Source organism: Pseudopipra pipra, chromosome 3 (assembly GCF_036250125.1).
Source record: "Pseudopipra pipra isolate bDixPip1 chromosome 3, bDixPip1.hap1, whole genome shotgun sequence".
Lineage (NCBI taxonomy): Eukaryota > Metazoa > Chordata > Aves > Passeriformes > Pipridae > Pseudopipra > Pseudopipra pipra.
The window spans coordinates 104,924,319-104,947,829 of NC_087551.1; the positions used below are offsets into that span (position 1 = coordinate 104,924,319).

At 38.9% G+C, this 23,511-nt stretch overlaps 1 long non-coding RNA gene across 1 annotated transcript in view; it reads right to left on the reverse strand.

Annotated features, from left to right (window-relative positions):
• Positions 1 to 1,780: 1,780 nt before the first annotated feature.
• LOC135410636 (uncharacterized) overlaps positions 1,781 to 23,511 on the reverse strand; it is a 372,288-nt gene continuing 350,557 nt past the window's right edge. Inside the window, exon 4 of the long non-coding RNA XR_010428807.1 lies at positions 1,781 to 1,973. This is a non-coding gene — a long non-coding RNA (uncharacterized LOC135410636). The remainder of the gene's footprint in view (positions 1,974 to 23,511) is intronic.

Consider the following 23,511-nt stretch of genomic DNA (forward strand, 5'->3'; position numbering starts at 1 on the left):
ACAGGAGGGCTGTGAAAGAGTATAATATTGAAGAACCTAAAAATATCAGCTTTTTCACTGTGGCCTTGTAATTTCCCCTATTTTAAGGTAAAAAAATGGTCAAACTGCTCTCTAAGAAAGAAATATGACTGTAGAGCACAATGGAGTGTTGCTCCAGCAAGATCAAACCAACCACATTTTGACATCCACACACTGCTATGGTGCTGCAAATAGTTTTTACAAATTTTCCTTGGGTATAACACTATGCTGATACAACTACTTTGCTTCCTTTTCACAGAACCAGCTGTGCTGAAACTCTCTTGAAGTCTCTGGACTGTACATATTTTTGCAGTGTCTGCACCTGAGACTCCACAAGCAGTGGAGACCTGGCAGTGATTACTGGAGTCTGAAGATAACAGTGAAAGCCTGACACAGTTTTTAGATTGGTTAGTTTTCCTGTTAAGAACTGGAACATGTTAAATGTTAAATGCGTTTTCCAAAATATTTTCGTGTTTTCCAAAATATTTCCAGGTAAATGCTAAAATTGGTTGAAATTTAAAGCAGAATCCCAAAAAAAGAAAGGCAAAATGCTAAATATTTCTGCTTTCTGTTCCTGTTTCTTGGCAAGCCAGACACATGTTATACCTCACACTTTAATAACATAGTGAAAGGATAAAAACTAAAAAATTACCGTGTGTTCCTCTCTAACAGGTCAGTGCTGCCAGACACGAGTTTGTACACCCAGTATTGCCCTTGCAGGCTGTTTGAGCTCAGCCTGTCTACAGAGTCTATTGTTTCCTGGAGCAGAAGAGAGAAGGTCATTCAATGAAGGAATCTGTGCAGTTTCTCTGCCTGCCATTAGTGGCATGACATCGCTGCAAAAGAGAAATTTTTTTCAGAAGTGTGAGCCAGCTACTTCCCAAACATCTGGAAGCCCAAAGATGTTGCATGTAACGATGCCAATGACTGACATAAAGGACAAGACAAACCCTTTCAGCCCCAGCTGAATCCCTGTAACTGATTCAGTAGTAGTAGGTTTGGCATTTTGCAAACATGCCAGCAGTATGGACTCTCATATAAATTTAACTTTGAGTTTTACTTAAGGACTGCTTTGCTACATGCTTTATGCTAAAAAAGGCCTTATATTATCCTAAATCATAAATATTTAAAGCAGACCTGATCCGAATTTTTAGTTCTCATTTTTTGTTCAAAAGTACAATGAGAAATAGCATATGAGATTGAGACAGAGATGAAAAAGGTCATGGAAAAATGATGTGAACTGAAAGGTGATGAAGCACATATTGGTTTATTGTCTAGGAAATGTCAGTACCAATAACATCTATTCTTTGAATTCCAGTAGGAGAGCAGTGACACAGATGTTGGTTGGCATATGTGCCACAGACATATTCTACTGTGTTCCTTCAGTTCAAAAGAATTAACAGAGAAACATATTCCTTTTCATGTTTTACAGGAGGATAAGCAGAAGTGAAGTGACTTAGGCATGGCCACACTCGGGATTATTGTCTGAGTTTTGAAGTATAAGAGTTGTACCGTTGCCAGGAGAATCTTCCTCCTTTTCACAAAACAGATAATCATCATCATGGCTAGGCTTCGTGAACAAAGATTTGGGAAGGGCTCTACCCACATTTGCTACAGGCGCACTGGTGGCTAAAAAGGCAGAAAGACTCCTTAGGTGGTATCGGCAAGACACGATTCTTTCTGTGTTGTCTTTTCTCTTTGAGAGTGATCCTGCGTGCTTTCTCAAAAGCATCAGAAGCGTTATAGATAGTGTGTCTCCAGGCCTCCCAATTGGAGGCCAGAGTAGACCAGTTATGTTGATCCATATGGCCAAGGCTAAGATGTTGTTTCAGGGAGTCCTTGTATCTTCTCTTTGGGGCTCCTCTCTTGCGGCAGCCAGTGGCAAGTTCACCATAAAGCAGGATCTTAGGGAGGCTGTGCTCCTTCATCCTTGAGACATGTCCTACCCAACGGAGCTGTGTTCTCAGTAGCATGGCCTCAATACTTGTGACTGCTGCTTGTTCTAGAACAGATGTATTGGTCACATAATCTGACCAGTAGATGTTTAGGATTGTACGGAGACAGTGTTGATGGAAACATTCGAAGAGCCGCAGGTGGTGGTGGTAGATGACCCACAAATTGGGTCCATATAAAAGAGTAGACAGCACAATGTCTCTGTAAACACTGATCTTGGTACTTTTCTTCAAGTGTTTATTACACTGTACTCTTTTATGGAGTTTTCCAAAAGCACTGTATGCCTTTGCTAACCTGTTGTCTATCTCTCCGTCAATCTTACCATCCAAGGAGATGATGCTACCTAGGTAATTAAACTGCTGGACTGATTTGAGCAGTGATTGGCCAATGATGATATGGGGATGATGGAAGACTTCCTGAGGTGTAGCTTGATAGAGAACTTCAGTCTTCTTTAAGCTGACTTCCAGCCCAAAGAGCTCAGCAGCGTCTGAGAAGCAGGATGTTAAACACTGCAGAGCTGCTTCTGTGTGAGCAACAAGGGCGGCGTCATCAGCATAGAACAGCTCCTGGACAAGATGATTTAAGGTCTTAGTGTGGGCCTTCAGTCACCTTAAGTTGAATAGGCTTCCATCAGTATGATATCGAATGTAGATACCGTCCTGATCCTCGAGGTCTGCTGTGGCCCTTTGGAGCATCATGCTAAAAAAGACAGTGAATAGGGTTGGTGCGAGAACGCAGCCTTGTTTCACACCATTGGTTATTAGAAAGGGTTAAGAAAGTGCATTGTCATATCTGACTTGGCCATGCTAATCCTCATGGAGTGAGATGAGCATTTTAAGGAACTTGGGGGGACAACCTAAACGTTCCAAAATCTGCCACAGACCTTTTCTGCTCACAGTATTGAAAGCCTTGGTGAGGTCAACAAAGGTTACATAGAGACCTTTGTTCTGTTCCCTACACTTCTCTTGCAGTTGTCTGAGAACAAATACCATGTCTGTGGTACTCCTGTTGGCTCTGAAACCACATTGGCTTTCAGGTAGAATTCCTTCTGTTATAGCAGGTATTAGTCTGTTCAAAAGTATTCTTGCCAGGATTTTGCCAGTAATGGAGAGCAGAGTAATACCACGGTAATTTGAACAGTCTGGTTTATCTCCTTTCTTCTTATACAAGGTGATGACGACTGCGTCACGAAGGTCTGATGGTAGTTCGCCTAGTTCTCAACAGTGCACCACAAACTCGTGAAATTTAGCAAGGAGTGCTTGGCCCCCATGTTTCTAGACTTCAGGTGGAATTCCATCAACCCCAGCTGCCTTGCCAGTTTTCACCTGCTATATGCCCTAACCGACGCGACCCGTTAGGAAAGAGTGTTCAACCACTTCGGAGTAGAGGCAAAAATGGTCCTTTATTGAGGGGAGAATCGGATTTAAATAGGGTCAGGAGGGAAGGTACTGGAAAAAGGGGAGGAGTCTGGGAGGAGCATGCAAATACAAACCAATGGAGGGAGAATAAGGGCGGAGATATTCAAACAAGAGATTACTAATGAATTCGATACTGCAATGCAGCATTTTTTAACCAATCATGAGCAAGGGCGTGGGTTGAGGTACCAAACACTGAGGGACATGTGGTAAACTGACAATCAAAGGGATATTATAAGGCAATAACATTCCAAACATTCAACATGAACATTACTGATGAGTATAAAGTACTTTAACAATCCGACTCACTAAACAAAGGTAGAAAAAGTGCATTCTTCTGGTGTTCCAAGAATTTCCTTGCAGATTTCTATATTTGCCTTCCATTGCTTGTAGACACAATCTTCCACAGCACACTTCTCCTGGTCTCTCACACCTAACCATTTTAATGGGGAAGTAGCTTGTGTGCCCCTATGAGGTTGCAAGCTCTGCTGGTGATGGTACATGCCTTCAGCAGAGTCTCCCATGCCAGAGAGGTCAAAACTGAAGGGTTAAAACAAATAACGGTGCAGTGCTAAAGAACATAAGAGACAAGATCACAGAAACAGTTTTTCCCCTGTTACTGGAGCACTTGATATTAAAAATATTGTAATAATAAAACCACATCAAAACAGTGGAATATTTTCTGGAAAAAAATTAGATAAATAACCCCTCACTCTGTGTAGGTGCAGCCTCACCTCAAATTTTGTGTGCAGTTTTGGGTGCCACATTATAAAAAAGATATAATGCTATTAGAGAGCATCCAGATGAGGGCTACAAAGATGGTGACAGCTCTAGAGGGGAAGCCATAAGAGGGGTGGCTGTCGTCACTTGGTCTGTTCAGCCTGGAGAAGAGGACACTAATGGGAGACCTCACTGCAGTTACAACTTCCTTGTGAGGGGAAGAGGAGGGGCAGGCACTGATCTCTTCTCTGGTGACAAGTGACAGGACCCGAGGGAATGGACTGAATTTGTATCAGAGGATGTTTAGGTTGGATATTAGGAAAAGATTCTTCACCCAAAGGGTGGTTGGGCACTGGAACAGTGAAGTGGTCACAGCACCAATCGTTCCAGAGTTCAAGAAGTATTTGGACAACACTCTCAGGCACATGGTGTATTTCTTGGGGTTGTCCAGTTCAGGACCAGGAATTGAATTTCAGCAAGCCTTGTGGGTGCCTTACAACTCAGACCCACTAGTAATTAGAAGATATGGAAAAGCTACTTGATTCATCAGGGTGGAAACACAGCTGTACAGGTGATCTGCACAGAGTCCTCCATATTTTGGTGTTTTCAACTGTTCTGCACTGAATTATATTTCATGCCCATGATCATTTGGATCCATTTGTTGGAATAATGTCCTGGCTTAGATGACAGACTTTCTTTTTAACAGGGGAATGGCATCAGGGTTATGTTGCTCTGCAAAATGATGGTAATGCAGGTAGACCATTGATGTCCTTTCCTGGTGAAATTTTTTCTTTTATTTAGAGTACAGTGCTGAAGGATGAAACATGATATAAAGGTATAGAAGAGACATGAGCCCTGTCTCTATGTCTGACACAATGTTTTTGCACCACTCAGGGAGGTTACATATTATAACTCTCAACATACCATGTAATTTATGATCTTTGCTGTCTCCATAACTGGAACAGAGCATCAAAAGACCTGAAGCTGAATTTTTACTTTACAGATACCCAGGGATTCTGTTCTGCGTGTCTGACTTGCCTCATTTGAAAATGGGAGATGTTACTTTTCCAAAGGCAGTATGGGATTAAATGCTTTAACACTAAGGAACAGAGAAGGCAATGACTTTTTTTTTCATCTCTAGTGTTTTGTATACCAAACACAGACTGCTAGATTTCTTCCATGTATTGATTGCTAATTATTATTATGATCTGAAAAAAATGTGCATCGAAGTAAACGTGATTCAAAGATCCCTGTTATGAAAATGTCTAATACTTGCCTTTTTAACATTCTCCAGAATTAACATCTCTAAAGTGTATTACTATATGAGGTAATAAAGACAGTCCTAACTGTCCTATTTACAGACAGAATCTTGCATGAAAAATGTAAGGTAGAGATTCCTGAGACTGATTCAATGGCTACTTACTTATCTACAGTCAAATTATTCCTCTTCCAGGGCCTATTTTGGCCTTTTTTCTAGAAAGGAATGTAAACAGGAGCAGTTGTGAAACAACACAGAAGATCTCAGGCAGCTATACTTAATGTAAAAGGACCTGTTTGGACATTGAAATGAAACATCTGGAACTTAAAATTGGAATTCATATTTAAACACTCTGAATATATACCTTCAGCAGTATCTCCTTAGCTAACATTTCTGTCAGGATGGTCCAGTTTCGCTAATCTTTTTACCTTCAGGGTGTGAGTTTGCAGAAATAATGCTTAACTGTCAACTGGAAAGACTGTGTATAACTTTGGTTATGGCTGGCACTTGATTCCTTAAGTGTGTTACAGATTTGGAGCCTTGTAATAATAAGAATAAGAATAGGGGAAGTCTAGAAATTTGGTATCATATCATTTACAGAATTTTATATATATTATTAACCAAACTACTGGCCAGTTTTGCATAGATTTTTTTTTAAAGAGTAAAATTGCCAGGCACTAAAAATAATAATTGTAAAAAAATCATTTCAGTCTGATAATTTAACTTGAAATCAATACTTGTCAACATAGTTATTTCACAGATTCTTTGATTTCACATTCTACTTCATATGAATTTGTCAGGTGAATGTAGTTCTCTTAGCTACCATTCATGCTAGCCATTCAGTTAGCACACACTGTTTCACATACAGTTTTTCTCAGTGCCAGTACATGTTTTGAGCTCAAATTTTGTGTTTGAGAGTTTTTAGCACTGTTGCCAGAGCTACGTATAAAATATTTATTCGCTGAAAGTACCAAAATAAAATTGATTCTTTGTTGGGCTGTTATTAACATTAATGCTCCTGAGCTAAAAGGAGATGCTATGGGACATATTTTCGCAGTGAGCTAGATGGCATTTTAATCTTGCAGTCACACTGAGTATAATTGGAGACAGGTGGCTAAAGCTCCACATTCAAAAACCTTATGTTCCCTCCATTCTGATACGCCTAACAAAGCCTTAAATTCAACCCGTAGTATTTTATCAGTTGAATTTTGCAAAATGGAAGACATCATAGTGTGTAAAGCCTGTGTATTCATTTAGCTAAGCCCACATGGATTTCAGGTAGTTTATCATACAATGCATGGTTTAAGTATCATGTTTCGTAGATTTTGCACTGGTAAACACCACAATGACCATCTATTCTGACCCCAGCTTTTTCCTGACCACAGCATTTCAGACATTTTTACAGTGGAGAGATGATTACTTCATTTTGCAGAAATAAAGCTGATTCTGGGGAGGATGGTATTTTGCTCAGAAACTTGATTTATATTTTAAAAAGTAGGTAATTTAAAATGAAGCATATATAAGATGATACATAAGAGGAATATGACATTTCAAATCTTTAGGATTTTAAACAGCCAAAATTTGCATTACTTTGCATTGATAATGATTTTGCATTGATTTGTCAGATGCAATATTATGACATTATGCCTCTAACACTGGTCCCTGGCAGACAGTGTGGATTACTGATCTGATTCAAGAAGGTGATTTGTATGTCCTTAACTAAAAAGTACCTTAAAATCAAACATCTGGATGGAGAATGCTTCCTGTCCTGTGGAACAGTGTCAAGAAATATTTTGGTACAACATTTGCCAATCTTTGGACTCTGAAATTTTTTAAATTACTTAACAAGGGAGACCATGTCCTGCACGTTATTGTTAGATTTATGCCATCTGTTTCTCATAGAAGCAATCAGAGGAGTATAAAGCCAGACTTAAATAATTCAAACACGTGAAAAATTACTTGCATTTGAAACTCTAGCATATGCATTTTTAAAGACCTGCTTTCAATAACCCAGCTTCCTGGACTAGACATGTCTGGTAACTTAGCATTTCTTTATCCAGGTCTTCTGAGACCTCTTCTACCTGTTCTAGAAAACTTACATATGATTTAAAATGCACTGCAGAGATCTAATTTTAGAGCAACATAAATATACTGTTCCCAAATTTTATATAACAAACTATGATTTAAAGCACTTATCCTGAAGAAAAGGAGACAGGTTAAATTCCTTTTTCAGTCTTGAAGGGATTTAAACCCAGAATACTTCCATGACAGGTTACAATCCCAAACAAATGCTTATTGTTCAGGTCAGGTGAAAAAAACTATTTAGGCAGCATTATAGCCCTAATCTTATGAACAGGGTCTGCAACATCGTACAGGGGATGCTTGGAGTCTCTCGTTCTGGCTCTCAAAGCTCTGAGTAGCAGGTGAGGTTGTATTCCAGAACAGTTCACAGCTGACCTATTACAGTCTAATGTCCCACTGTGCAGCAATACTTAATTTTTTTTCCTGTGTCACATGAGTGATTCTCTTTGCTGTACAACTGACCTTTTTTAGTGGGAGCAAAGTAGAATAATTCTTTCTGTTTTTTCATTCCAGAATGAGTGAAGCCTACCCTTTAATAGACACAGAATTGTGCCTTCGAGTTTCTTCAGGGCTAATGAAGGTATTGCAGTCACTAGTTTTCAAGCAAATTATCTAAGAAATAATTAGTATATATTCAAATAAGATAGTCAACACTTTTTAAAACAGCAAGGACTTTCTAGTCCTTATGGTTCATTGCTATATAATAGAAGAGATTTCACTTTTTCCCCAGTTACCTTTTTCTTCTAATGGCTGGAGTATCTTGGACAGTATTTTTTAGGCACTTCAGCCTTTGTGATAAAGGACCCTGTTGGCCACATCTATAATAGAGCACAAAACATGCTACTGAAGTGCTACCGGGGTCTGTGGCACAACTGTGTCGTGTCCAAACTCATGTGCTTTTCAAACAATGCTTGGTCACTGCTCAGGGGTGAGAAGGAACTGAGGAGCATCCAAAAGAAAGCAGACTGGATGCAGTTATCCTCTTTTTGGTAAGGAGGGAGTAAGCATAGCTGCCTGAGCACAAGCCACTCTGTGTCAGTTAGACGGATAGAGGTGCTACCTGTCCTGTGTTCCTGCTATAGAAATGCAGATGGATGCCTACCTCTGGGCAACAGATTTCTTGCAAGGTGGCCAAGATTCAGAATTTTGGGCATGTAATTTTTATTAGTCTATATCCTTGTACATCTAGCACAAGTTCAGCCAGGTGAACAGCTCTGTTCCACGAGTGAGAGGGAGCTTGCAAGGTCCTTGTAAGACCTTGTGCCTTTGTGTATCATGTCAACTTTACTGTTGACAAAAATCCTTGCTCAAGTCCTTTTATGTTGAGAAATGATGATTAGCACCAATTATCTGAAATTGGTGGATTTATGTACCGATTAAAGCACCGCTCAGTATATCTCTAATGAAAGCCTGCTTCAGCAAATTGACTAAAGCAATCTTTTCAAGCTTCCTAAGGATTGACAATGAAAAAAACAAACAAACAAAAGTCAATCAGTTTTAACCCTCACTGGAAGTTCTCTTATCTAAAACCTTCCTTGCTGTCAGAGAGTAATCTATGCAGTGATAAACAGATAGTTCTTTACTAAATTTATTTCAAGGCTGTTTGTGTATACTCAATTTATCAGTTCCATAAGGACTCAACACTTTCGTAAAATATCCACACAAATAATTTCTAAGGAAGACATATGATTTTTTACTTCAGAGAGGCCGAAACTGAGCCAAAGTACCTGATAATGTTTTCTTTTTATTGAAAAATATACAACAGATTGTACATACATATATTTAGTTTGGAAATGAAAAAGAGCAATTAAGACCTGCTTTGATGTGAAAAACACCCTATGCATTTTATCTCCTAGACAGAGTAAAAGTGACCTTGACAGTCTTTGAAGCTCTAAAATAGACAGATCAGCAATTCATAGCTAATCTGCCAGTCATCAAGTACTTTACACAGAGGTGCAAGAAGGTCTGGGTGCATGTGCCTGTGCTACATATGGAGTGGGAAACGGTGTCCTGCAGTTGGCAAAACCCAACAGACAATGAGGTGGGTGTGGCATGATGGATAGGGTTAAAATTTAGAGGAGACTCAGAATTCTAGGGTAAAAAGCAGCTGCAACTCCCTGGGTGGACTGCAGTTGACATGCTCCCCATACAAGATAATGATCTACTCAGAGGGATGGAACAGAGAGTGGAACGAAGTGGAGATTATGTAGCTACCCTCCATTCAAATCCCGGCAGAAAGGGGGAACACTGTGGTACTGTGAAGATCATGAGACTGTACAGTATCTGTCAGCCAAGGGAGAATCAAGGTGTTCTGCTGCTGAGCTAACAACAGTGTGGAAACCCTCTCCTCAGGTGTCAAGCCACAACCACCCCCCTCCCATTAGGTATGGTGAAAGAACTTTACACCAATCAGAAATAAGAGGTATTTGTGACTAAAACCACTCAAGCTCCACCTAAAATATAGAGAAAGGGTATAAAAGTAAGCTGGGGGTAGGGACAAAATTGGAGAAAACTCCACCAAAATTTCTGAAACCAGTTGATGGGCTGAGCCCATCTTCTTGCCCCACAGGGACATCTTGTCTAAGAAATGTACTCTATGCATGTTAAATCCTGCTTTTAGGACTAGAGCTTTTGTTTCTGCTTGCCCTATAATACATGAGTAGATTGCTTCATATTGGAGCTTGCGCTTGCTTAATATGTACGTAGATTGCTTTAAAACATATTTTTGCAGTAGACACTATCACCAACAACCTTTGAAACTTATTAATCTGTCACAATTTGTGTTAATAAAAAGTGTTATTCTGTGAAGTGTTAAGATGAGTTGCTGGCAATGGATAACACCTTGGCAGGACCCACTGAAAGCTCTTCACTCTTTTGAGTCCTCTCTAACAAGGGTGGTCAAAGTACGCCCTGACCTGTGAATCTGCTGGTGAAGGGTCTCATTACGAGATACTGACTGACTGTAGGACACCAGGGTCTTGACTTTTCTGGGGGTACCAACAGGCAAAAATCTAAACTCCCACCTTTCACATGACAGGTGGGTCACATAGTTAAGGAAGACCGAGATGTCCTTTAGAAAATGAATTTTGTTCCCACTGATTTGTATTGTTTAATTTAGAAAGTGTATTTTGAATAAAATTTTACATTACTGATATACATAAAGAGCATACTTTATATAAAAAACAAGATGTCATTTTTCATATAAAAAATCCTCACAAATACGGGTTTCAAAGTTAAGCAGGAGAGGAAAATTGGTTACTTTTTTCTTCTGTCAAATGTTGAAATAAACATATTCCATCAAAACCCATTCCCATTTGAAATCTAGCAGGACTGTACTTTGATTAAAGAAATACTACACCAAATAAATGTTCATTTAGATCTCAGCATCTAGCTCATTTAAATATTCAGTATAAACTGTCCTTCTTCCTTCAATTGCATCAATCATAAAATAAATACAATTAGTTATGTCCCATTAAGAATAGAAAGTTCATAGAAAGCCAATTTTTCTTCATTTTTTCTATTTTGTACCTCTTAAAGATCAGAAGGATGTATTCTTTCATTTTGGAAATATAAAATAAAGGGGGTTGCCAACTCAATGTTTATGCTTAACTTAGGAACACTTCTTCCAACTACAGATGCGATCTAAACTTTATTCAATCATGTTTCAAAATTATAAAAAACAGAGGTTGTATTCATTCCAACTATTCATGTTAGAATTTAAAACAAAAATAAAATCTTTTGTGGCCCTGGGCCCTAAATTCCTGTTCTCCCCTGTATGAATGGAAATTCCCACACATAAAACACAAGAATAATCTTGAGCACTGTCCCTACAATGATGAATTTCTTACATTAAGATTTTTAAGAAATTCAATTACCACTGATCCACATATTCTAATTTTGTAGGATAGGATGCATAGGATACAATAGTATTCCCATCCCCTCACCCTCACAAATATTAATAAAATTATATATGGAGAACTTATTATCAGATTGGCTAACAGAATTCAGAGCTCGTGATTTCCGGATATAGGTTTTAAATCATACATGAGTTCTCATTCAATAAGCTTCAAGTTCCTGTTCAATTTTGATAAATAAGCCATTATCCCAACTATATTTTGAGATCCTAACAGACTCTATAACTGTCTGTGTGAACAATCTGTTGTGTACAAATGTTCCTGATATCCGTGCTATTCACATGAGACATAGCAGCCAACAAAGAATGACACTATCTAAGAGACTTTATTATGTTTGTACTTATTAGAAATTTGCAGCCAGTGATGCTATCTTAAGAAGTTTAATTATGTTTACATTCATTAGAGTCGCAAAGCCAGCTCTTCTCCAATTACTAACAATTTACAACTTTTATTACTATTTCTTATCTAGAGGTCTGCCTCATCAAGGTCAAAGCCCTTGCAGAGTCACACTGTTTAGCCAGTTCCCCAGAGATGTCCCTAGATGAACATTTGGATAAGTTCTGTAGTCCAGAAGGAACAAGGGTCAATTTTTGAACTCCTGAGATTTTTTCAAAAGTGGAATTAGTACTGCTCTAATGCTAATGTTGCTTAGATGTGAATAGCTTCTACAGAAAATATTTCAATCTTTAATGCTGTTAAACAACAAATAAACAGAACATGATATTGGACACAGCGTTGTTTCACATACTTGCAAATTTCTTCACGATTGCTGATTATTTTTATGGTGTTACACAATTGTACTTCAGAACTTAACTTTCACTTATAAGTCTGAAACCCTAGGATTCTGTAACAACTTCAGTATGTGCCATCTCTTCACAAATCCCCTTCTACTTCCCACTTGTAATATGACGGCGCCTGGGCTGGGCACTGAAACTGCTCAGAGGAACAGTTATTTCAGAGTAATGCAATCCATTAATTTAACTTTCCTCAGGATATTCTGTCCTCATTTTGGGGACTGCTATGTTGACTAGAACAGTAACAGTAGTGATTATTAACGATGTACTTTAATTTGCATTAGCTGAGAAAGAAAAGTAGAAAGATTAAAAGAAGTAAGAAAGTCTTAAAAATCTGTCAAAACTTTAACTTCCTGTGTTCTGAATCTCTTAAGCCAGAACATGCATTGTCTCAGCTAAATATTAGGAAGAAACTCCAGAATTGTGTATTTGTATGTTAGGAGGAGGTGCTAGAAAGTCTAGTTAACATAGCCAAAAACCTAAGGTTCCAAAATAAAGATTATGGGATTTTTTTCAGTTCTTTGATTTATAGTAATGTCTTTTTATTTGCCAGGTACCAAAATTCTTAATATCCTCATCTATCTAAGAAATATTAATAAGAATTTACATAATATTGCTAAAAAATATTACATCTTGGGTCTTTCAGGGAATAAAAGCCTCAGTTGTTTCCTAGGGAGCAGCAGTTTCTCTACTAGAATACCTAAGAAGTTCTGCAATACAAGTAAGAAAATTGAGCTTAATATCAAGTAAACACTCAGAGCTGAGGGACTGGGAGAAGCTAGCTGTGATTCCTGGAGGATGTAGTTTAAACTCAAGGAGCAATAAAAGACAATACATATAATCACCATCTTTTTCTATATTCAAAGTTTGTAGGGAAGTCTTTCTGCCCCATGTATTAGATACAGAATAAACGTACTGACAAAGATAAAGCCCTCAGTGAATGTAATTAAATTATCCAGAAAAAGCCACAGTTGCAGCTGGTCCTCCAGTCATGACCCACATTGGAACTTTGACGATCTCTTATCATGGGAGGAACATCCCGGTCCCCACTCTGGTCGAATAATTGAATGAAACTTAAAAGTCAAAGCTCTAGGTTAATTATTAAATATCCAATAATAGAATTATTTGGGGTATGTCTACTGCAATAGTACTCACACTGAGTACTACTTGAGGTGAATTATTCACAGACTTTACTCAAGTGCATGATCAGAAGCTCAGCTGATGTCAAAGGGTTCAGAGATTGCTTAGGTTGAGTTCTAAAAAATGGAGATATTTACACAAAACTCAGGAAGAATTATAGCCTGTATATTTAATTTAGAAGCTATAAATTTATTGTCATAGTCTGTCTAGATAGTCTTTTCCTAGATGTGAGCAATTCTCTTCGAGATGCAACAAATGCAGAAACTATTGCTAAAAAGGTAAATATTTTGAACATCAAAGAAAGTTAGAGCTCCACTAAAGGAAAAACAGGGGAAATAAATTGATCAGAACTAGTTCTACAGTCTCTGAGCAAAGTACAGTTTACCCTAAATTACCCCAAAAGAATTTCATAATGCTAAGAAGTAATTCTGATAAGACTTCAATACAATCACCACTCCCTGGGCATTAAGTTGTAGTTTTCTCTAATTAAAGCAATATGTTTTCTTAACTATATTTCAGACAGCTCTTTTAAAAAGTGTAGCTCTTGCATGGTGATACAGCCTAAGTATTTGGAGTAAGTGTACATAGCCTGTGCTAACAAAAATTTTTAAGTGTTAAAATTTAATAAGTAAAATATAAAGCAAAGTGAAAACAGATATTACCTCATTAACAAAAATGTGAATGATGTGTGTGCAACAATATAATTTACTTCCAAAAAACATAATTCAGCATAGGCACAACTACATTTGAGTTGCATTTTTTTTAATATGTAAAGGAGTAGTGCTAAAACAATATATCACAGAATCACAGAATATTCTGAGTTGGAATGGACCCACAGGGATCATTGAGTCCAACTCTTAGCTCTGCACAGGACTATCCCCGAGGGTCACACCATGTGCCTGAGAATATCATCCAGATGCCTCTTGAACTCTGACAGGCTCGGTGCTGTGACCACTTCCCTGGGATCCTGTTATATAAAGGGGTAAATCTAAAGCAAGAGACTAACAACAAATCAGATTTTCATTGCCTGCATTCTCAGGGTTCCCCTGCTGGGCTCGTCATTTACGCAACTGGAAAAACCTACCCCAAAGCAAAGAATCATCAGAAGTTTGAACTCAGTCTGGAAAAATACAGATTACCAGCACCTGCCTGTGCAGCAAATTTCACTGAAATAGCAATTGCTTGATTCAGCTGCCTTGGGACTTTGACCTTGCCCAGGACCCCATGTCTGTCCCTGCTCCAGTGATGCCACAGCAGGGCTGGTTTCCAGCTCCTCCCAGCCCATCCCTGACTGGTCACGGGTCCCGCTGAGCCAGGCCCAGCCTGGAGTCATCCCCAGGGAGGCGGCCGATGCCCAGAGCTGGGGCTGTCACCAGCACTGTGCTCCTGGCTGGGCTGGGTGGCTGCTGGGTCCTGCAGGGCTGAGGGACCCCTCGTGGTTCCTCGTGGCTCCCGGCCCCAGGGTCCTACACTGTGCGCTGATGGCTGTGACTGTCGGTGAGATCTCTGCTGAACTCCGTGCAGACACAGGGATGCAGTGGCATTACTGAAGTGCCACAACAGCAAACAAAAAGCAAACACCTTCCTATTCACCTCCCCACCCCCCCTTTTTTTCTGCCTATCACTCTTTGAAGGGTTGCTGCACCAGGCACAGCACCAGTGCTGTCTCGTTGACATATGTTCAATCTGCTCTTAGCACATTGCTCTTTTATGACACCAGCTGAGCTCCTGAGTGTGATCACATCACCCTGTCCCAGCCATGTCCACACAAGGAAGTCAGAACAGCCTGTTCCAAAGAGTGAGAAGTATTGAAATCCTGCATCTTGTCACCTGGAGTGGCACGCTCCTGAGGAGAGTTGTGAAAATTTCTGGGCTTACATGAGAGTCAGAGGTTGGTGCAAAAGTCAGAGAAAGTAGCTCAAAGCCAATTCCTTCTGAAAACAGGAGTTTTAGAAAATTTTTACAGTTTTAGCAAATACTTCTTAGTAACTTGAGGTGTCATCCCCTAGGCTGTGGCTGGCTGTGCGTTTACTTCTTTGTGAACCTTGGGACTTCCACCTTGCCCAGGACCCCATGTCAGCCCCTGCCCCAGTGATATCACAGCAGGGCTGGTTTCCAGCTCCTCCCAGGAGCTGGAAAGGAATCTCTTATGATCTCTCATATGATAAAATGAATCTCTTCGGATATTTTCCAAATGCAAAACAGAAAAATCTGAAAAGTGGTAGATCAAAAGTGTTAGGAAGATCATGGAGCACTAGAAGACAAGATTAGGGAAAATTTAAACCTGCCAGTGGAGTGAAATGCAACCTGACTAAAGATAGAAATAATAAGAAAGATTTTCAAATCTTATTAATAAGACAGATAAACACTTTGTGCGACTGAAAATAAATTTGTTTCCACAGAGTCATCTGATACCATGGGAAATCAGAGAGTGAAAACCCTCATGTCAGTTTTCGTCACTCATTTGAGTAGAACACAGCAGCTGTGTTATCAAGTTTATCATCTGGCAATTTATAATATATTCAGATTTCTGAAGTAAGTGTGCACCTCTCCATTAAATTAAATTCAATGTTTGATCGTAAATTCACAAAGATAGCAATTAGTGGTCATTGGGTGAGATAATTAAAGGTACTTATAGTTGCCACATTTATGTTTGAGAGAAGAAAGTAGTATTATACATCATACGTAGTGAGGGTCCAAAAAACTACGTGATCCCAGTATGGGGTAAAACTGGAATCCTTTATTGAAAGCGAAATTACAATTTAAGGGTCTTGGGGGCAGGACACGTTAATGAGGATGAGCTCTGTTAATGAGGGGATGGATCATGCTAACTAGAGGATTACACAATTTTCTACCATAGTTACACCAGTGATTAATATTTTTCCTTAGCTAGGACCACATGGGGGGAAAAAGACTGTGCTGGTTTAAAAGTTAACCAGCAGGGGAAATGAACTCAACTCAAAAGAGAGATTATAAGTCAGAATAACAATTTAATAAAATAATACAATAAGTACGATTATACAGACAAACAATTGATCTTAACCCACAAAACCCAAATGTATAACCCAGCACCCTGGGGTATGAACAAAGTGATTTTCCTTGGGCCCCCCCGAGTCCAAAGTAAAGGGAGAGGGGAAAAACCTGCTGGTGGGAGAGCTGTTGCAGTCTGGTCAAAAGTGGTGATTGCAGTCCAGCCGAGGGTGGTGGTCTCAGTCTGGTTGAGAGTGGTGAGCTGCAGTCTTCCTCTGGATCCCACGAGTGGTAAAAAGGTTCCAAACCTCCAAGTTTATGTATTCTCCAGTTCAGGCAGGAATGCTCAGTCCTTCCCTCAGAGCGGGGAATTCCATAAAAGGGTGTGAGGACAGGAACATCTTCCTACCTCGCAGGCCTCTTAACGCCTAGTTTATAGCCTGAGGAGTCAGGCTGCTCTGGGCAGAGGGTGTAAATAGTCTATTGATAACAGTTTCTGGGAAATGGCATGGAAGGCTATAGAATAAACAGTTTTGGGTTACACCCATCCAGTGATGAATTGGTCCCAGCTGTTCTAACTAGGACAAGGACGAAGGGGTTTCTACATGGTCTGATAATATCATCACAAAGTCTTTCCATATCTTGCTGGAGGAAACAGGCCAATCAACATAGCTAAATATTAGTAGGTCTTGTGATGGAGTGTCCTTAGAGCAAGGAGTTTCTCCCAGCTTCTACTGTCCAAGGTTTATGGCTCTTTTCTGCAGATATTATATTTTTTGGATCCTACAATACATGAAGCAGAGGACATAGTTTTGGGCTTTAGTTTCATGAGAAAAGAAAAAACCTTTAGCTTTTACATGCCTCTCAAGTAGAAAGTAGATGGTTACTGGTTAATTCATATGGTTTTAGTTAGCTGCAGAAAACTGCATAGGGCAAGACTGCTGATTATATTTGCACTGACATAGGGAGCAGGGGTTTAGAGGTGGCTACTCTAAAAAGAATATTCCTTGGGTTGCAAATATGCCACCATTGCAAACTCTAGCCTTCCCTTGCTAATTGCTGTTGCCCTCTCCGTCTCCTCACTGCCCTCATTGCCTTCTTTTGCCACCTCTGCTGACCTGAGAGTTGAATTGTTTTTAACAGCATGACTTTAAACGCTTCTGTTGAAATAGGCTTGGAAAATAAATAGGTCTTGGCTAGCTCAGCTTATTTTGACTGCAGCAGTGGAGGAACCACCATCATATGATTGGGAGGAGGTGACTTCCACAGGGTTTAAGTGAAGGCAGTGACTTGTCAAGCTGGGGACTAATTGGGGTCTTCCCCTGGTAGGCATTTTCTTGGGCTCACTCCTCAAAGGCTGAAGTCTCTTTTCTGAAACAAAGTTCAGACACACAATCACATGAGATCTTTTATTTCCTTCTGCACTTGTTTTTAATATTTTTTTTACAGAGGTAAGGAATATAAAAAATAGCTTGGTTTTACCTTAGAAATTTCCAGAAAAAAGTGTTTGTTCATTGCAAATTACCTGTATGAAAACCTTCAACAACCACCATGTCTGCTTTTGTAAATCAGAATTATTTTTCATAGATAATGTGGTTGTTTCCGTAACTAAGTCCTGGAAAATACTATAAAGCTGACACTAAGCATAATGCTATAGAGTCTCAGAGGTCTCTTACATGAGATTTCCTATTAATCATATACTCCATCTGAAAATCCACAGGTAACATATGTATTAATTTTCACTAAAGAATTGATTCTGAGAATACACAAGATTTAACTTTTCTTCTACATCATTATAGGATATGATACAGAATTATCAGGAAGGAATAAGTACAACAATATTGAACTGCTTGTTTACTAAAAACTAGCAGTTTGAGTGATGTGACTCTTTAGGGGTTCACAGAGCTGCAAGAGAAAAGTTATGCTTATGGAAGTACATTTTTTATTTCCTTCATATAAATAAAACAGGACTGATTTCATCCCTGCCATCCTGAAACTTCTCTGGGACAAATAAAAACAACTCAAACATAGGAAAAAGAGGAGAAATGTATCAGATTAACAGACTTTATGTACTGTAAGCAAAGGGAGAAGCAGGAAAGAAATAGATAGAAAAAATCTCCTTAATTTTATTTTTAATTTAGTAATATATGTTATGAAATATAGGAGTGACAAGAAAAATATGGAAGAAAGCAGTGGGGGAAGGAGTATTCCTTACATGGCTGATTGATAGAGATGTCTTCCAGTGTAAATCCTCTCACTCTGATCATGCTGGAGGCTAGAGGTATTCTAAATGTTTTCCGTTCTGTAAATAATTTCCTGATCCCCACCACTTTCATACTTTCCATAAAGTACATTTAATCTAGAAAAAAAATAGTCTGAAATATGCTGGCCTTAATTTGATGAACTTCTATATGTATTCAGGCCTCTAACTCAAATCACATGCTTCAATGGTTTCCTGATTAAGAATATTACCTGAAAGAGTCCTGGTGAGCCTTTTTCTTTCTCAGTCAAGCATACATGCAGTTGTATGTTGCCTAGTTTCCCCAAATGGTGCATCAGGACACTCCTTTGGGCTGTCATGCTGTTGGAAAGCACTCCTGTCTGCCTAAGGACCCTCTGCATTAACGAGGAATAGAAGGGAAGCACATAGGAACACCAGGGGTCATTTATGCAAGAGGTTTTGCAGGGAGTCATAGGGAAGGGTAATTATCTACCCAAATAAAGACTCTACATTGTGGATATCTTCAGCCAGCTGAGAGAGGAGAGATTTCAGGGTCAGGAGTCACCTTTTAAAGAAGAATTTCTCTCATGTGATCATCAATAGTGTGGTGTCTCAAATTACAGGGTATGAGTTATTTCTTATCTGAAATATCTGCTAGGTTAGATGAATCACATCAGAAATGTCTCTTTCTCTCCACTGAATTTAAAGGTAAATCCATTTGGTCTTCAATATTCAATAGCAGATGCTTATTTGTTGAAAAAACCTTTATTGATTTATGGGTTAGCTGGTGATTTGAAGACTGAAAAGGGTAACTAAAAGCAAGATAAACACTGCAGACGGTTTTTAATCATTGTGAAGTCAATGCCTGTGATAGTCATTGCTGAGTGATCTCTCCCTGCCCTTATCTCAACCCCTGAGCCTTTTGTTATATTTTCTCTCCCCTGCCCAGCTGAGGAAGGCAGTGACAGAGCAGCTTTGGTGAGCACCCGGCTTCCAGCTAGGGCCAGTCCATCACAGTCAGTAAAAGTAACCCAGTAATGCTGGACTGATTGGAATGATTTATCAGTCAGGACTCTCTCCTTTACTCTTTACTCTCAAATATGCACAGGCACTTTACCTTTGAAACAAAGTGGATCCTGCTTTCAAGTGCAGTACGTGGCAGGGGGAATGAGGACGAGGAAGGGGAAAAGGGAGGTGGACATTTTAAGTTGCTGCATTTTCTTCCCTATTTAGAGCACCCTCAAGTTGCAAAGATTAATCTTGAAATTGTCAAAGTTTTTGTTTTTCCAAAGGCAAAATAGAACATTAAAATGCACATTTAGAATAAATGAACCAAATAGCCTGCAGACCTACTCTGGACTTTAAAAATGATTAGTTTTGCTGATGTCCAAAGCACTGACTTTCAGTTTATTGAAATGCTAATGAAATTTTGATTATAATATAAAATATCATTTTTTCCTCTATAATATTATTAATGCCATTCCAGAGACTAATGTTGCAACCAGAATGCTTCATTTTTCATTAATCCTCCAGTTCAGTGCTGAATTTACTTATCAATCTCCCTCTTTATCTAGTTTATGTCTCATTGCTCCATTGAGTTAAATTGTATTTAAAATTTTATGACAGCAGAAGTATATTACTGCAATTAAAATATCAATAAAACAACCTATAGCACCATTTTCACTATAGTTTGTGCCATGCTGGCAAGATACAAGGACTAAAGTGAGCATGGGCCCTTTTATGATACAACTGTGCACAGGGAGAATCAGGCTCAGTATTTGAACAGAAAGATTTGATAACATTAATCAATACAACTAGAACAAAAGCAAAATGGATACTGAATCCCATTAATCATGAAATTAATTTTCACAGTACCCCTTTTTCCCCTTTCCTGCCACTGGTAGGCCATGTAATGAGGATTAGTTTTGTTACCATGTCTGTATTGCCTCTAGTTCTGCAGTCACTAGCAGTATCTAAGTCCTTGTCAGTTATTCTTTAAGAAACATACTGTTTGCTACATATTTTTCTCTCATATTCTCTCTAGGCCAAGGAAATGTGGATGAAAGCGTGCTTTATTCTAGAAAATTGAACTTTTCATCAAAGGAGAATGACATTCTTTCCTGTGCTGGGTGCTTAATTCAGATGCAGATTGCAGTTTTCAGAATTATTACGTGCTATAAATCCTACTGTAAAGCTGGCAATGTCAATACAGGTTGATAAAGATTTTAGCTGTCTTGCATATCCTCAGAGTGGGCCTGGGGGAAAAGTATCTGTTTCAGTGTTTTCTTCCCTCTAGAGAGGTCTGATTTCTTAGTTTCTCTGACTTTCTTACTTTTTTCTGACTGTCTCTTATTGTAGTGAAAATTGCTTGAAAACCCAAATCTGTGTGGGAGATGAGAAGGACTGTTATGAGCTATGATTTGGTTACTAAGTCTCTTGCATATCAACACAATGATTCATCAAACTTCTTGACTTCTTGTTCTGTGGGTGGAGTGTCTTTTAACACCTATTGATACTTGATTTTTCCCCACTCCCACCTTCTTGATCAACAACTAATTTGAGAAATACATGCACGCAACTACATATCCTGATGAGTTCAACCTGTTCTGGATTTAGTAAAGCTCACCAGCATATCAGTAAAACCTGGGTGGTGAAATACAAGGAGTATTTTTACAAAATGCAAAGCAGTTTTGCAATATCCAGTGTATACATAATGTATCTCAGATTCTGAATTCAAGATTTTCCTGCATGTATTAATAGATAGGCAAATATTACCCTGATATTACTCGTTTTGTCTGTGGGATGCATTGGGAAGGTAAAGGATGTTTGATGGAGTGATATTCTTTTTCTGTCTTCTGAGGAGGATCACTCAAGTGATTGGGAGAGATTTAAGGCCTGGAGGGACTTGTATGGGGCCTGAAGGACTTAATAATTCATGGACTTTCATATTATTCCCCAGTTTCATACCATGTTCAGTGTACCCCCACAATTATTCCTATGTTAATCCCCTTGGTTTGTATGGTTCAGGGCTTGTCTGGACTTGCTCTCACATTTTTCCCACCAAAAGTTGTTTACTCCCTTGCTCTCCCCTGGTTTTCCTGCTCATCTCTCACTGATTGGCTGATGAGTGCTGCAGTGCAGAGTGAGCTCCCATGGTCCCCTACCCTGGATACTCCTAAATTTCCACCCATCCTCCCCGTGTTCCCCAATCCTGCTCTTCCCCGAACTGTCAATCCCAAGCTCCTCCCCAGTTATCAGACCTCCCCTTACCCAAACCCTATATGAGTCCTTGTTCCCCTCAATAAACTGGCCATTGCACCCTGACCTTCTACTGTGTCAGAACCCTTTTGTGCAGTGTCGTGTCCCTATTCCCTTCACCCTCAGGTCATGGCAGTCTTCCAAGTCAAAAACTTGAAAGTTTTTTGTAATATTAAAGAATTAAGAGCATACATTTTTCAATTGCATTGTCTAATATTCTACCTTTTAAACTCCTCATGGATAGGACTCTTTACCTAAACCTGGCAATTTAAAATTCATGATAATGCAAAATTCTAACAGGATTTGGTTTTTTAGCAACAGAAAGAGCAATTTTGGTTAACTTTAACCCAATTTCTTTTTTTGTTGTTGTTGTTCAAAGTTTTTCTTTATAAAAACGAATAAAGTTTGGTCCCACTGATGCAAGAATTTTATCCTTCTAGAGCTCTCAAGGTTCTGTTTTCAGCTTATGCAAAAGTATTGAAACTCCCACTGAACTAAGAGAATAAAAAGTCACTTTGCTGCTAACAACTGTAGGATATTATTTATGTTGCTCTTATCTGAGAGAGAGAGAGCATATTTCCAAGGTTAAATGCTGAGGCATGGAGTTATGGCAGAGTGCACTACCAACTTTATTTTTAAATGTAAATCTTTCATCTGTGGAGGGTGCATTACTGTGCAGCTTTTAATCTTAATTTATTTCAAAATGCCTTGAATGTAAGTGAGCATTCTGTGGTATTTTTCCTTTCTATTCTTCATTATGTTCTTGTGTTGTGCTGTATTTTCAATAATGACTTCTGTCTTGCTTACAGAAGCTTTAATTCAGCAACTGCATTTCACAGAATTTCATTGATATCTGAAACTGGGCACATAGATGTTTGTCTTGGTGACTCAAATAGCCAAAGGATGCATGGAAATGAAAGAAAAAGGAATCCTGCCTTGGTAATGTATTGTAGTGTAGTGATGGACCTGCTTTATACATCCAGCACAGCCTTTCAGCTTTGTGCTCTATATTCAGGGATTAGGGTTCTGAAGGAATTGTGCCCTACTTACTCCATCAGCTTTTATGCCCTCTCTATTCTCTAACTGTATTCAGACAAGCCTGTAGTCTGCCACAGTTATTTTCTGCACATACACAAAATTTCCTGATTTTTCTATAACACACATATAATTTCCTTTACACCTTGCTTAGTCTTGCCTTAAGGCACTATCCTAAGAACCACGTGAACTACTGAAGTTTTCCCCATGCTAATTTGATCCTAGAGAATATGTAACTGTGCCTTTTGAATTAGCCTCTATCATTTTGCTACACCAATAGCTACACTAGTATTGAAACCACAGAATAAAACTGCAGATCAAGACAAGTTAGGATAAAAAACTGGATAAATGGACAAATCAGGTGAGTTATCAGAAGCCTGATAACATAGTTTTGAAGAGTTTCAAAATCTTAATTTCATGAAGTAGGAAATGGTGATGAAAGAATCTGATAGAGTGTTGAAGTCTGAGGGGAAAAAAGTCTAGCAGATGTTTAATAACCCATCCTAAAATCTACTAACTCAGAGTGATCAAGGGTGTATCTCCAGCTTTGCAGGAGACACATTAAAAGTCAGGTAGAGAAAATGAATTCTGACGAGAGAAAATAAGTAACACGTCATCTTTAATTTTGAGGGATGAGGTAGAAGAAAGTCACACTAAACTCAGTAAGTCCTCCCAGACAACAGAAAGTCATTCAAGTAGATAAACAAATCAAAGGAATAGGATTACTTTACAT